This window comes from Lathyrus oleraceus, chromosome 4 (genome assembly GCF_024323335.1).
Source record: "Lathyrus oleraceus cultivar Zhongwan6 chromosome 4, CAAS_Psat_ZW6_1.0, whole genome shotgun sequence".
In the NCBI taxonomy this organism is placed as follows: Eukaryota; Viridiplantae; Streptophyta; class Magnoliopsida; order Fabales; family Fabaceae; genus Lathyrus; species Lathyrus oleraceus.
In genome coordinates, this window is record NC_066582.1 from 278,529,919 (window position 1) to 278,542,175 (window position 12,257).

Here is a 12,257-nt window from a genome sequence, read left to right on the forward strand (position 1 = left end):
CAATGTTAGGGTTAAGAGCTAAAAACACCCCATTCCAGTTGGCTTGTTTCTACAGCTTAACCTTGTATGAGCCAATTGTTTGCATATAGTGTGTGTGCTTGCTTTATTGTGCTTATTTGCTTGATTGTGCTGTTTAGGCTAGCTTGCTTCCTGTGCAAGTTAGGATAGAAACCTCAACATAGGGATCTTATGCATGACAACTTCTAGGCTCGAGTCGTAGTCTCCCTAGTAGCTTGTTATCTTCCCTGTGTCTCTGGTTAGGTTAGAAGTTCTTTCCCTGTTAAGGGGAACTACGTCGCCCTGGTCCTCATACCAGATGAGGTACGTAGGCAGGAGATGAGCAGATCTCTCCGGGCGCCCTTTTTCTTTTGCAACCCCTTTGTGTGTGTTTGGAGTCTGACGTAAGTCCAGCGATTGGCAGTTGGTTTCCTGTGTCTTGTTTGCTTGTTGGAGTCTGACGTAAGTCCAGCGATTGGCAGTTGGTTTCCTGTGTGTGTTTGTTGGTTCGGAGTCTGATGTAAGTCCAGCGATTGGCATTCGGTTTCCATGTTTGCCTGTTTGTGTGGAGTCTGACGTAAGTCCAGCGATTGGCAGTCAGTTTCCTGTGTGGGTTTTGTTTGGCGTGCGTTAGCCGAGATACGAGTGCTCTGATTCTTCTCCGGTCAGAGAAGATACGTATGCATAAGATGCGACATCCTAGCGAGCACGTTTCCCCTGTTCCCGAACTACGTCGACTCTGATGTCTGTGTCTGACAGACTACGTAGGCCCAGGATGCGATATCCTGTCGAGTTCCGTTTCTTCCGTCTTTCTATGTTTCCTTTCAGCCTTGTGCAGTGTTTGAGCAGTCTTTTAGCAACCTTTCTTCTATTCTTTCTGAGTGTGGATCCCGTCGAGTACGACGGATGCGTAGGGGTGCTAATACCTTCCCTTCGCATAACCGACTCCCGTACCCATCCATCTCTGGTCGCGAGACCATGTCTTTTCCAGGTTTACTTCGAGCGTTTCCTTTCCCTCCTTTGGGATAAATAACGCACGGTGGCGGCTCTGTTGTTTCGTTTTCCCGCCGGTTTTTCGCGTAATGCGACACATAGCCCGCCTTAACCCAAGCCCCACTATAAACTAAAAGACCTCGAAAGTGTGTGTATTGTGCAAGTGAGATAAAAGGAAAATTTATTCAAGCTTACGAGTCGGTATTGCATACTATGAAATCATGAGTGAAAACACTATAGCCCTGAGAGTCTAGGTGAGATCAAAGTTCATCGAAATACTTATAATGTCTCTATTTTATATTTTGCTTTTCTTGAATATTATGAGTAGCTAAATCCCTCAATGCTAGGGGGTATCCATGATTTGAATCTATAATGACTTTGAGTTTACATTTGCAATGACAATATTGTTTTTCAGAATTACCGTAATTTTTTGATGTGTTTAATGTTTCTCTTTCGGAACAATTGAGATTGTTGTATGATTATCAATTAGGTTGGACCTACATTGATAATGCTTTCATATGATTAATCTGCAGTAGATATCACCTAGGACTAGGGATACCTTGTATGAACCAGATTATTCTCGATATATTAAGGCTTAATTTCACCGGTAATTTATTATGGACATAGAGATTAGGGTTGACTGATTAAAGGTTTTCTCACCAAGGCCTTGGGAGAAAATACCCTTGAGAGCTGGTAGTAAGTAATGGATATTTGTTGATGCAATAATGACTCAGAGTTGTTACAGGGACAAATTACACACCTTCCCTAGCATGTTCCTTTACCTTGAAAACCCTTTTTATAGCATTATTTATTTTAGTTGCACTTATTTTTATAAATTTTAGTCATAAATCCCCAACATAAGTTTTTGTTTAATTTAACAACAATTCTAACTCAATATTTGCGAGCAGTCCTTGAGATCGACATTCGGGAAACTTTCCCCATTGTTACTATACAAGTAAAATAGTACACTTGTTATTTTTCTGATCAATGGGTACTTAGGTACCCATAGGGTACATGTACGAGTACAAATCTTGTTTCCCACATGGGTATGGACTCGAGTACGGGGATTTTTTTAAACCGCGAATATGAAGACAAGTATTATAGTACCCTGTCCAAACTCTGCTCATTTTCATCCCTAATTATGCATATCACATAATCGATTATGTAATACAAAAAGAAAGGTTTTTAAAGGCGCTGTCCCTAATCGATTAGGAGAACTAATATTCAATTTTTAGGGTTACATAAGTGACAATTGAATTACCCTAATCGGCTAGTTGATTATGCCATGTAAAAAGCTCTTCTAACTGATTAAAACGAGTCTATAATCCATTATCTAGGCACACAAAGGTTTTTCTATTTTTTTATAAATAAAATCAAAGAGGCTTTCCAATCATTCGTAAGCGCGTGCGCGAGTGTGAGTGTGTGTGTGTGTGTGTGTGTGTGTGTGTGTGTGTGTGTGTGTGTATGTATGTTTGTGTATGTGTGTGTATGTGTGTGCGTGTACATGTGTGTGCGTGTGTGTGCATGTGTGTCTGTGTGTGTATATATATATGTGTGTGTGTATGATTGTGTATGTGTATGTATGTGTGTACGTGTACATGTGTGTGCGTGTGTGTGCATGTGTGTGTGCGTGTACGAGTTCACGCCCGCGTGTATGTGTGATTTGTCATTGTAAATTCAAGAGCCAATCTTAAATCTTTTCAGACACAGATCACTCAAAACATATACAACAAGCTTTCACACTTTTTTTCCACAACTCTAAAGATTCAGGATCCCTTGCTTAATTCAACATTGATTCATCGCTTCATATGGGACTTTAGTTCTTATATCCGATGATGCTTGATTAGTTTTCTTGAGAGGAACCATTATAAGAGAGATTGTTTGATCAAAGATGTTTACTGACTCCACCCAACACCACTTGAAATTAGGTGTTATCTTCCTGAGACGGGGTTTCACAATTTGATATTCAAGCACCACAACTTTATCATCACGTCATATGACATATTGATAAACACTTGATCATCACAATTGACAACAACTTCACCTTACAGTGTTGTCATCATAAAAATTAAACAGGTCAATAATGTTTTTCTAGTCATCATACCTGTAAACTCATAGATCCAAACATTAGTATTACAAGTCAACCATTAACTTGATTTTCTTATTTTGTAGCATTTTTTCCTTTTTTTCTTATCCACATTTGCGCAACTCCCTCGTAACATGATTCTTTTCTCGTAGCCTTCACTACTTAGTGCTACTATAAATATGTAACATGAGTAATGTGCTTAATCGTTATTTTCATCCGATTCTAACACTTCCACGATATTTTTTTGATAAATACATTTTTTTGACAATGATTAAATACATTTAACTGATAAGGGTTATATTAGTGTACTGGTTGTGGCTATTGATAAAGATTCAAAAGTCATGTGTAAAAATTCGGTTTTGATATTTTTTTAGAAATTAATTGTTACTTTGTAAAATAAATGGAAAGAATAAAAATCAAAAGTTGCATCTGCTCGTATTCAAACTAGGGATGTGTTGGCCCAAAGAGAATGGGGAAATTTAGAGAGATATTTTGTAGTTGATACAAATATTTTGCAAATTGAAAAGTACACGAAAACTAATATGTTTCAAGAGGCAAAAATTATATCTAGGTGATTTATTTAATTTTCCAGTGCACAAGAAAAAATGAAATAAGTTTATTCTGTAAATTATTGTTGATTGATATGCTTGATGTGAATGTGCGATTGATGTTAAGGTTTCCAACATATCTTGAAGGGGATTCGCCGAATTATCCATTTCATCCAATTTTCCTAAATTGACGAGGGCGATTTGAATCTAAAACTTAATATAAATACATACTTTAAAATCTATTTTCTGCAACTATCACCATGTTATTGTCGTCCTTTTCTTGTTCATATTTTGCAAGAGTCCCAAAATATAAGGGTTAACATTCTTTAGCCTCAATTGATGTATACTTTATTTATGATTAATTAAATACTCCATCTTTATAGGAGACAATAACAACTCTTTATGATCGTGAAAGATACATAACTAATTCATATATTTTTTAGAATTTATCTCATTTCAATTTAAGATTTTTTGGAATTAATTCGTAGCTGCAACTTTGATATAGAAATGAACCCTCATACTTATTTATTTCATAACCATGATGTGTACACACACATTATAAATCCATATAGAATATGTTTAAATTAATATTTATTTATTTAAAGTTTAACACGTGACATTAAATTTTTATATGTATGATTTATAAACTTATCAAGTATTTAAATTTGAGTATATATATATATTATTTATAATATATCTACCTTAATCTATGTTACATGTTAAATATTATTATTTTATGCAAATAATTTATTTTGATTAATAATTATTTTTTTGTGTAAGTTGATATTGATATTAAATATAATGAAATTTTAATGATGTGTTTAGTGAATTAAAAAATTAAAGACAAGTGGATGATAAATGTAAACTACAATATTGAAAATGCTACAAGAAAAATGCATTCATTTCTAGAGAAATAATTTAGTTTATGATGCATGCTATTTATTGGTAAACTAATTTATTAGTTACCTTAAAATAGTTTAAATAAAATTTTAAAAATATCAAATGCATGTTTTTAATGTATTGTTGTTTAAATACAACTTTATAATTACAAATTAATTATCTTATATTATACATGTTTGATAATATAAAAATATTATTTCTTGCTTATTTTGATATAAAAATAAATTGGGTATATTTAATATTATTATATGTTGACAAATGTTTATGAAGAAAAATTATAAAAATATTAATAATTTTGTTAAACAATGTTAAACATGAAGCCGACCCATATAATATGTGATGCATATGTTAGTTATGAAATGAAAATGTCTATTTTAATAGAACATAAATAAATTATATTGAAAATGTATGTGGTGTATATGACTTACACGTTTAAACTCCTTATAAAATAAAAGTTAGGCATGACAAAATTTTATTATCATGATTGTCAATTGCTATAAATATTTAATGCATCAAATATATTTTAAATATATTCAAGTGAAAGTGCAACTTCAAAGTAAAATGATTATAAATATTTAATTGACACCGGAAGAATCAATAAAATTTATGTATGTGACACAATATAATTAAATGACAATAGTGGTATGATGATAGTTTTTCAAAACTATCTAGTATATATAAAATATTCTGAATATGATACAATGTATTAAAATGACAAAAGTATCAAAGTATTGAAAGTTCTTGCAATTTTTTGACGAAATGATTGATGGAGATATGATGTCTTTTAATATAATTGAATCTAATTAATCATCGATAGTGGAAACTCAACTCACATTTGATTAACATCAAATATTTAGTTCAATGATGATACATTATTAAAGTGATTAAAGTATTTGACAACTGATACATTTCAATGTTTAAAGTACTTGCACCAAAAGAGTAAATGTAGTAGAACAAATTTTTTCTCTTAATAGATATATATCATATATTTTCTAAAATGCATAATTGTGAGTGTATTTTTAATATAGTCTATCTATATGTGAATGAAGTGGTGCCACGTTATAGAGTTAAGAGTTTGACTTTTAAATTCTCATGAAAAGGATATGAGACACAAAACCTTATTTAGTGTGTCATATTGATAATTAAATCAAAGTTTAATACATGTTTTAGTCCTTTAATTTAATTTAGTGTTTCACATTTGTCCTTTAACTAAAAAACAATATAAGTTAGTCACGTAACTTCACTTCTGTTATCCTATTTGGTCATTTCCATTAATTTATGACAAAAAAAGTTAAGTTATCGTGTCGTGGCGTGAGAGCAAGACTATTGATTTAAATCTGAGTCAGCATGTGTATCTAAAAATTTATACACGGTTTAAATTACGACGGTTTTGTTTTTGGAGGTTGAAAATAAAATTCTCATAGTTTAAACAGTTTATCGATTTTTAACTACATATATCAACTCAGATTTGTATCAATGACCTTGCAGTCACGTCACATCACTAGAATTTAACTTTTTTTGTCAGAAATTGACAGAAGGGACTAAATAGGATAACATAAGTGAAGTGAAGGGACTAACTTGTAAAGTTTTTTAGCTAAGAGACTAAAGTGAAATATTAAATTAAGTTAATGTATTTTATGATTAATTATGCCTTAAATCAATGATACCGAGATTCTATGTGTGAGTTTAAAACTTGTCTACCAATATATATTAGAAGATAAATGAAAACTTAACTTACTAAGTAATCATTCAAATCATAATATATCTTTATTTGAAACCATTACATTTATTGAATAAAGAATTTATATATATTTTAAAAAAATTGGGCGATTCTTAAGAAAGTTTTCAAAATATTTAATTCATTTAATAAAAAAATTTAATCACAAAAGGGCCGAGGTTATATTGGTGTAATGGTGGTGGCTTTGATAAATATTCCAAAGTCATAGGATTGAAACTTTGGTTTTAATAATTTTTGAAATTTATTTATTACTTTATCAAATAAATGGCAAAAAAAATCAATAGTTGTACCAACGTGAATTCATATTAGGGAGGTGTGAGTCCAAAGAGCATAATAAATGGAAAAAAAAAATTTGTTTGAACTATTCGGGGGGTTAACATGAGGGAATAACTTTATATTTTATGGGGTTTTTCTCTATGAACAACACACATTGACAGTGAGACGCCATAACTCAACAAAAATCTTAAGTTGGTAGGTGTTTGGATTCTTTCACTTATAAATACTCAAGTATCAACTTTTCTAATTAATGTGAGACTTCTCCACACTTTGTTTCTCAAAGTTCTTAACTCACACTTGTTTTTCTGAACACTCCCCCTCAAGTGTGAGTCTATCCACAATATTTTTCCTCAAGCGGAAGCTCTTTTATCCACATACACTTGTACATATGTTGACACTTTTCAACAGGACACTTCGTATGCACCACCTATGGGAGTACTTTCGATACAAGGAAGCTAGTCTCTCACTCGAACGAAAGGCTTCTGATATCATTGTTTACTCCATCAGATCTAATTTTTACCATCAAGAATTGAAAGAGAATTGAGAATATTATTGCTATCATTCATCTTGGCAGCAGACACGATTCACGAGCCCTAGAAACACGACCATCGACGTGCAGTTCTTGGATTCACGACCAATAAAAATGAATCTGAAACTCTAGATACCAATTTATTAGTGCCAATGCACTTAGGTGAGGACGTAATGAGAAAGTTAATGAAAAGTAATTGTATTAAATTTTTATGATACGAGTTATCTTCACATGTTTTTATATACAATAGATTACTTGTAACCTAAGTAGCTAGCATAACAAACAAACATGGATTATATCACAGCAAAAATCAATAGTTGCACTTGCCCGAATTCAAACTAGGGACGTGTGGACCCAAAGAGCGTGTGGACAGAAGAGCGTGTCACCCAACCAATGTAATGATTTGATGAAAATCGGAATAGAGGGGTCAACCACAAATTTCTTTATAGAGATATTTTGCAAATTGAAAATCATACAAAAGTTAACATGTTTCAAGAGACAAAAGATATATATAAGTCATTCTTATATTTTTTTAATGCACGAGAATAAATAAGAAAATTTTATTTTATACACCAGTCGATCTATATGCTTGATACGAATATACCATTTATAGTTTTTAAAATATTCTTAAAAGGATTTGCTGGATTTCTCATTTGGTTCCAATTTATCTAAATTGACGGAGTAACAAATCAATCTTAAAATTTAGTGTAACCACACACTTTAAAATTTATTTTATGCGACAATCATAATATCATTTTAATTTTTTTCTAATTCATATTTTGCCGTAGACCATCAAAATCTAACAAAATGATGAATTTGTTTGCCACAGCAATGTAAAACGTTGCAAAACAAAATGTAAGAAAAAAGCAGTGAGGACCGGGGAGGCGTGTCCAGGTGCTAGAATTGATTTTGATTAACTAAGAAAAGAATGCATGTACGTGACTTTAATGATGTACATGGACCTCCACGTGAAGAGTTCTCCTCATTCATTATTATTATTATCGAAACAATTGTGCAGCTTTTATTTACTTTAGTTTGAATTAGACATCACGAATCCTCCCACACACAAACACTTTAAACATGTTGTGATAAACTTGACCATAAGATTGAAAATACAATCTGTATAGAGAATACATAATTATTTAACCAACGTGTTGTGACATGGCTGACATAGAAAAGTGTAAGTTAGTGTTATATAATGTCAACCAATTTGAAATGGAGCATAATTTAAGGATTGCTTCATGTGATCTTCCAAATCGAAAGATTCATATTTAATCTATAAATGTATCTATTGTATAGATTTTTATCTACTCAAAATATTAATAATAGAGTTTCTATTTTTTATAAAATGAAATGAAGATGATCTAATAGTTAAGAAAGAATGGCCAAGCAATTATCATTATTGACCGTGATCTATTGCATGATTCTGCCAACAAAATGATTTTCTATTTCACCACTATGCAATCAATTATGACATGTGGGTTCATAAACACAATGGTTTTCAATCAGTAACGAGGTTGGAGAGAGGTGTGGGAATCAAATAAGTGATTTTGCCTTGTACATTATAGATATTTTGGACTAAAATAGATCAATATTAAATGAAAATATTGATAGAATAAAGAAAAAATGTCACAAATTCATCATTGTTCCAACCGACCAAATGAATACGTGACAAATCAACAAAAACTACAACAAAAACTACAACAAAAATTACAATAAGAATTTAATTGATATGTATATACAATACAATTTTTTAAAAATTAATAATGTATAGTATTTAATTTATTAAATTAATGTTGAGTAAAATCTTAATCACAAAACAATAAGTGAATAATGGAGAGACGGAGAAAATGAGAGAAATAGAGAGAATTAGGGTGAAAAATATAACATTCTAATATTAATGATCCAACATGGATATTTAATGTTAGATAATGCTTCTAGATTGAATGAATCGGGGTTGAAATCCTGAACATAATATTTTTCATATAGTATTTCAAGAGTGCTTGTTGTACAAACATCCAAATCAACGACTTGTTGTTACCCATTGAATCTAGGTTAAGGTTTGTTAACTTCATATTGGATTGCTACCATTGTCGGAACCCTTATTCAATGAGTTTCAATCTCATACCTCTCGAGGTAGTCTTTACTAAGTCTTTGGTCAGTGGCTTAGTAAATTGATCGGCTAAATTATAGCTTGTTTGTATATATGTCATTGAAATGATTTCATCCTTAATTAATTTTCTCACGAAAGAATGTCTAAGACCTATGTGCCTAGACTTTCCATTGCATACTTTACTAGATGTTTTTGCTAGGGTGGCTTGATTATCACAATGTAGCAACACTTTCTAAACATTTTCTTTAGCCAATGGAACTTCAAATAAATGCCCCTTAACCATTATGCTTCTTGACCAACAGAAGAAAGAGCCACAAACTCTGATTCCATGGTCGAAGGAGTAATGTATGTTTGTTCCTTTCTCATCCAAGAAATAGCACCTCCAACCAATGTAAATATCCACCATGTTGTAGATTTATGATCTCCAACACTCGATATCCAACTCGCATCGGTATATCCTTCTAGTATGGCAGGGGACCTACCATAATGAAGGCCAATATTTTTAGTCTTTAAGAGGTAACTGAAAATCCTAGTTATGGTCTTCCAATGTTCACCATTTGAATTGCTAGTACTCATCTTACTAACTGCAAATTCTATGTAAGGTCTGGTACATCGCATTAAATATATTAGACATCCAATTGCACTTGCATATTCCAATTGGGCCACAATTCTTCCATTGTTCTTTTGAAGTTTGACACTAGGATCAAATGGAGTGTTTACTTTCTTAAAGTGCAGGTGTTTGAACTTATCCAATATTTTCTCAATATAATGTGTTTGGATAAGTTTATAAACCCCACTATTTTGTTTTACTTTGATCCCTAAAATAGTGTCAACTAGCCCAAGATCTTTCATCTTGAATGTGGAAGTTAAAAATCTCTTTGTTTCTAAAATTTCATCCATCTCATTGCTAATGATCAACGTATCATCAACATATAGACACAAAAATATTATAATCTTTCCATGTACCTTTCTGTACAAACATTTTTCGCAAGAATTTGGAGTAAATCTATTTGAAAGTATGACAAAGTCAAACTTTTGATGTCATTGTTTTGGTGTCTGCTTTAAACCATGTAAGGGTTTGACAAGTTTGCATACATTTTGTTCATTTCCAAGAAGCACATAACCTTCTGGTTGTTTCATGTAGATTTCCTCATCGAGATCTCCATTTAAGAATATTGCTTTAACATCCATTTGATGAACAATAAGGTCATTCAGAGAAGCTAATGCAAACAATACTCTTATTATCGTCGTCCTTGCTACTGGTGCATGTGTATCAAAATAACCAACACCTTCTTTTTGTATAGACCCTTTTGATACTAATATATCATTGTAGGTGTTTAATGTACCATCACTATGATACTTCTTTCCAAACACCCCTTCACATCCAAATGAGCTTTGAACCCTTTGGAAGATCGACAAGTTCCCAAGTGTGGTTTGAGATAATTGAATCCATTTCGTCTTGGATAGAATATTTCAAAAAATAAGAGTATCTTGAAGCCACTGCTTCTTTATAGTTTTTAGGATCATCTTCTAATTAAATAATAAAAGGGATCTTATGAATATCATTCTTACAATTTCCTTCAACTAGATAAAAGGAAATAAGTTGAGAATCAATATCATTTGGTCCTAGAACTTTACCTTTTCTGGCTCTTTTGCTTATCCTAGGATCAGGTTGTGTTTCAACAATTCGTGAAATACTTTCGGGTTGCATTTCATCGATTCGTGGAGATTCTTCATTACGAGATTCTTCATTTGTGGGAATCTTAGATTCCTTATCCTTCGTGATAAGGTTTTCAAAGAACTCCACATACCGAGATTCAACAATTACATTAGACTCTAGATTTAAAAGTGTATATGCTAACTTGATCGCGACTAACGTGTTTGTCGGATAATAACTGCAAGTATACAGTTTATTGCGTAATTTTAAAAGATTTTCGAACCCACAAAGACTAATAATCAAACTAATGTTATCTATCATTGCAATGCAAAGCTAAGGCTAAAGGTTAAAAGGATACGAACGGAAATATAAACGCTAATTGCTAGAGGTTTGAAAATGATGATAAAACGAGTTCAGAATATGGATTCCGTGTTCCTAAGGGATTAGGTAGAATTTGGGTACTAATTACAATTTTATTACGTTCTGTAGAAAATATTAATTTGAAGTCCCCATCTCACACTCTCGCGCTATTGACTAAAACCACACCTCCTAACCACAGGATTTTGCTCTCGCTCGCCCGTTTTAATTAGAAAGCATACTTTGAAAACCAAAGAGATCCTAAATAATACCTAAAGCGCTCTCGCTGTTTTTAGGATCGATGCCTAGTTTCCATTATTCGGTTCCTTCCTCACACTCTCGCGCTATCGGCTAGAACCTTAGTTTGTTCTTCACTCTCGTGTCAAAACAATGAAACATACAATTGGAAACTAAAACCAAAACAGAATTTAATCATAATTTTGCGCCTATTGTTTCTATCGAGTCTCGTCGGTAACGACGATCCTCATACGCCGGACTCAGGGATATTCAACATGACATTATTTTAATTAAAAACAACACGATCAAGGCAACTAAACTTAAAAATAGTATGACATGTAATGTAGTAAAGGCAATAACAAGTATAAACAATAAAGCGGTAAAAACCTGAAATTAAAGAAACGAAGACTTTGAATTGAAATGAAAATGTCTGCATGCTTATTCTTGATCCAAGAATACAATGAAAACATAAATTAAACTAGTGTGACAATCCCTCGAGGTGAGTTATTGTCACTTTTACAGGTAAATATATGCCTAAGACTATGAAGAAAATTCGACAGAGCTTCCGCACAACTGGGATATCATTGAAACACCCAGAGGAGTCCTATTTATAGAACTCTGCACCCTTGTAACTTCCCTTGGTCGTGAAAACATAGTGGAGGGAAAAGAAGTTAGTGAAAACTGCTAGAAACTGCCCACTATTGCAGAACTGTTGTCTGCCTGAGAATGGCGAATGCCATTAGGGCAATGGCGAACGCCATTTCCTTGATCATTAAATGATGTGGCAGGCTAGGATAATGGCGAACACCATAAGCACGAGGCAAAT